Raw genomic sequence first — 4,760 nt, forward strand, 5'->3', positions numbered from 1 at the left:
GCAGAACGGGATTTCTAATCTGGTTGTGTTTGATGCTGAACCCTTGCTGCCTGTCTCCCACTAACAAGAGTCAACTCTAATTGCATCCTATAGAGCTGTGTGCTCTATAAAGGGCTATTATCTGTCTTGCTCACCACTGTGTCCCCAAAATAAAGCACAGCATTGGGCTTATATTGAATCCTGGATAAATGTCACATGAATGAAAAGACAAGATGCCATTTTCAAATTAAAATAAAGAATCCCTGATCATGGCAATGAGATCCTTTGAAAGTCTTTTGTTCAAATACGAAAGTCTTTTGTTCAAATTTAGTTTGTTTGTTTTTTGACACTCACAAGAGATTTCATGAATGTGGTGACTATGAGCCCAGAAACATATTCCTGAGATGGAGGAGTGGGCTGTGGATGCCATGTAGTTAGGATCTGCTGATAAGATGTCATGCAGCAATTTCACATCCCCCAGCATTCTCAGTGACATTCATTCAACTGTGTCTCTTAGAATTTTAGAGATATCAATTATAGGGTATTTCTCCAGTATAATTCTTTGTAAATGTAAAAACTGATTTGATGTTCTGCCTTAAATGAAGAGGTGAGTGATCTATATAAAACTGCACAGTCTAGAGGTAGGAGGCCAGCGAAGAAGGAAGTAAAGGTAAGGAAAAGAGGCTCATTATCTGACAAAGATTTTCTCCTTGATCACACTCTAATCAGACTTCACTGAGCTTTCTTCTCAACTAGGTTTGACTTTTGGTTTTCTGTGTTTGTCTCTGTATCATCCAGTTTTAACAAGAAATCTGCTAATTCAGCTAAACCAGAACCCTTCCACCCACTCTCCCAACCTCAGTGTCTGATCACCCTCAATACATGATCTGATTGCTCATCTTCCACCATCTTCCAGTTTGATCTCTCTGGAACTGACTTCAGTAAGAATCCTGTCAGTAACCATGTTAGTAATTTTCCATCCCCTGATTCTCCCTTGCTCCTTGGCTAACAATTTCCACTCTTCCTTGTATTCCAAGTTGAGCCCAATCTTTCTCTACTATTACAAAAGCTGTATTACTACATTGTAGTAGCTTTCCTTAAATAAAGTTGGCTTTATCATCTTTGGATGGCATCTGGATCCAACCAACTGGATGGATCCAACCAGTCCATCCTAAAGGAAATCAGTTCTCAATATTCACTGGGAGGACTGATGTTGAAGCTGAAACTCCAATATTTTGGCCACCTGATGTGAAGAGCTGACTCATTTGAAAAGACCCTAATGCTGGGAAAGATTGAAGGCAGGAGGAGAAGGGGATGACAGAGGATGAGATGGTTGGTTGGCATCACCAACTCAATGGACATGAGTTTGGGTAAACTCTGGGTGTTGGTGATGGACAGGGAGGCCTGGCATTCTGCAGTCCATGGGTTCACAAAGAGTCGGACATGGCTCAGCGACTGAATTGAACTATCATCTTTAAAATGCGTTCTGAACAATTTTTAAAACATTTTCAAATTTTAAATTTTCAAAGTATCTTTTGAAAGAATTGCTACTGTTTTGTTAAATTTGTACTTTGGTACAATAATCTAGTTTTTTTCTTATTTCATTCAGCTTAATGGGTATTTTTCTGACAATATTGATCATATCCTAAGGAAGAAATAAGTAAAAACCAGTTGGTTTAATGATTTAAATATATGTAAGGTGGAAAGCGGAGAAGGCAATGGCAACCCACTCCAGTACTCTTGCCTGGAAAATCCCATGGGCAGAGGAGCCTGGTAGGCTGCAGTCTGTGGGGTCGCTAAGAGTCGGACATGACTGAACGACTTCACTTTCACTCTTCACTTTCATGCATTGGAGAAGGACATGGCAACCTACTCCAGTGTTCTTGCCTGGAGAATCCCAGGGACAGAGGAGCCTGGTGGGCTGCTGTCTATAGGGTCGCACAGAGTCTGACATGACTGATGCAACTTAGCAGTAGCAAGGTGGAAAGCAGGTTCAGAAATTCTTTAAGTTTCTGTTGAAAGGCTAATGTTACATTTCTTTTTTTTAATGCAACATTTATTATTTATTCTTCTCATTCTCAGTACAAGCTGATAGTTAATCATGAAAAATCATGTTTCTTGAGGGTAGATTATTGAGAGAAACATGAGGGGAACTACATTTGTAATTTATCTCACTTGGTTGACCCTGTGAAGTACTCTGTTCTTCCAATTACTTATTTTCTTATGTATAGTAGATATTGGTTAACATCAGGCTATTTAATAAACGTAGAGCATAAACATGGTTCATTATTCCATGACAAAGGAGGAACAGTGAAGACATTGAAATTCATTAAACTTTTAATTAAATGTAGTGGTTATTCTAGAAAACTGATTACTTATAAACATAAAAATGTTTCTTCATCATTGGCAGATGTTAAGGGATCACTGAACATAAAATAATTGCAGTTAAATTGTGGACTAGATCATGAAATATTACCAGAAGATTTGCCTTAGTTTTGAAAACATCTATAAAGGGCTCAATCGTACATCAGAAGTTTCTTGGGAGAGCAATCTCTGGTATATTTAGTCACAAAGTTTAGACAGCATTAATAGTCCCTTTTGTGTGGTCAGAAAATGCCTGCAATCTCACAGGCCATGTTAGGCAACATACTAAGAATATTTCTGGTTGTTTGGAAGCCTGAGTTTTGAAGGTTAAATTGGGAATCTGCTTTTACCAAAGACTTTGATGACTTTTCAGTAGCTTCTCCATTATAGGTCTAAATTAATTCAAGGAACACTAGGCAGTCAGTCATCCTGAAACAATTTTAAAGAGTAATGAAGAAGCCTAGGGTGGGTATTTGTTGCCACACCCCTTAGTGGCAGTGTATAAAAGACTTGGACAGATGGAGCAAGTTATTCCCAGGGAATGGGGTCTTTGCCGCTGAACACTCATCTCTTATCAAAAATGTCCTGTGGCTTTTTCAATGAAGGCATCTACCCAGGTTACTACTGGGGCAGTTGGGGATACCCCCTGGGCTACAGTGTTGGCTGTGGATATGGTAGCACCTATTCCCCAGTGGGCTATGGGTTCGGATACGGATATGGTGGCTTCCGCCCATTTGACTACAGAAGATACTGGACATTTGACCTCTATTAATCAACTTCTAACCTCATGAACTGCACAATAATCTGCATCCCTCAGAACCAAACTTGAAGCAATATTGTACTGACAGCTTTCCAGAGTACAGAACGTGGACTTCATATTCTCTATATATTGAACTGTGCAAAGTAGAGTGATCCTAAACTTTGTGAACTGAACTGTAACTGAAGCCTTAATTTTTCTTGATAGTGTATTGTACCTTAGGATTTTCAATGGCCTAGTGCAGTATATTCGGTTTTCATGTTCCCCCTAAATTCTGGTTGAGTTTTTACATTGATTTCCTTATTCTAATAAATATACTTAACTTAGCCTATAAGTGTGACTTTTCAGTTTTGTGGTGTTCTGTTGATTCATTCTTTGTGGATATATTTTCCTTCTGCATTTTGCAGTGAGGGTAATGTTTTGCTATTATAAGCATTCTATCTACTGGAGGGATGTTGATTTAAGACAAAAGTAAGCAGTGCATGGTGAATGTTCATGGACTCTTCTTTCATTCTTTTATTTATATTATAGTCTTGAATGAGAAATCTGGGGATTAAAATTAGCCATAACCTCTCTAATCTCCAGTGCGTTAAGTGTCTCAATAAGGTTTTGACTTTTTAAGAAAAACAGTTTCCTGTTGTCTTCTCAATGTCAACTAAATGCCAACTAAAACAACTAGTGTACAGGAGGAATCTTAAAATTTACATCCCTTCTATGTCCATTATATTCTACTTCAAGTCTGATTTTTGTTTGTATGGTTACTTTTTTGAATCCATGAATTTAATGGTTAAACTATTACTAACAAAAGGACAAGGTTGTGAATTAAAATAAATCCCAGCGATGTTACAGTGGTATATGCCTCACACAGCAAGCTAAGAAAAAGTTATTCTCTCGAGTATTCTCAATGGATGGCATGAAGGAAGATGAGAAATATGTTTTAAATCCCTTTAAATATAAAAGGTCAAGGAAGGTGAATTTTCTTTACAGTAAGTTGTAGTTCACATTCTGGTTTATTCCTGAACCATCAAACTTGACAAAATGGACATGGAAGAGAAATGGCAGAATTTACTGCATTAGATCAAACTTGACCAAAATGAGAGTCCCCTGTGTAATATCCACATCCTCCTGGGTCCCTAACTGTGAATTCAAGCATAATTCAACTGTGCACTGAATTAACTGTTAATACTTTTTCGAAAAGATGTTACTGTTATTATTATATATCACTTTAAGAACATTTCTAATAGTAACATTATAATGAGTTTCTAATGTCTATTTCTTGTAATCTCTTCCAATGTAAGCCTATGAAGCAACATAAAAGCTAATCCAAGATAATGCATTTGTATAGGCAGCAAAATGATGTGATAGATGTAAAGCTCTCTGAAAGATGTAACATTATCCAAGTGTATAATCAAGATCATCAAAACAAATGGAGTATTTTATATATGTAAGAAAAATTTCTATCAAGCAAGATTGCAAACATTTAGAAATCAGCATATAGTAGAATCATGTACAAATTTTAAAACTGGAATATATGTGTGTAATTATCAGAAAAATCAAGATATAGAAATTTTCCATCACCCAAAAAACTCTCTCATGCTGTCCATATTTTAGTCATACTCTCTCTCCTGACTCTTGACAACCGTTGGTCTGTTCTCCATCA

The sequence above is a fragment of the Ovis aries genome, chromosome 1, assembly GCF_016772045.2.
Source record: "Ovis aries strain OAR_USU_Benz2616 breed Rambouillet chromosome 1, ARS-UI_Ramb_v3.0, whole genome shotgun sequence".
Taxonomy (NCBI): domain Eukaryota; kingdom Metazoa; phylum Chordata; class Mammalia; order Artiodactyla; family Bovidae; genus Ovis; species Ovis aries.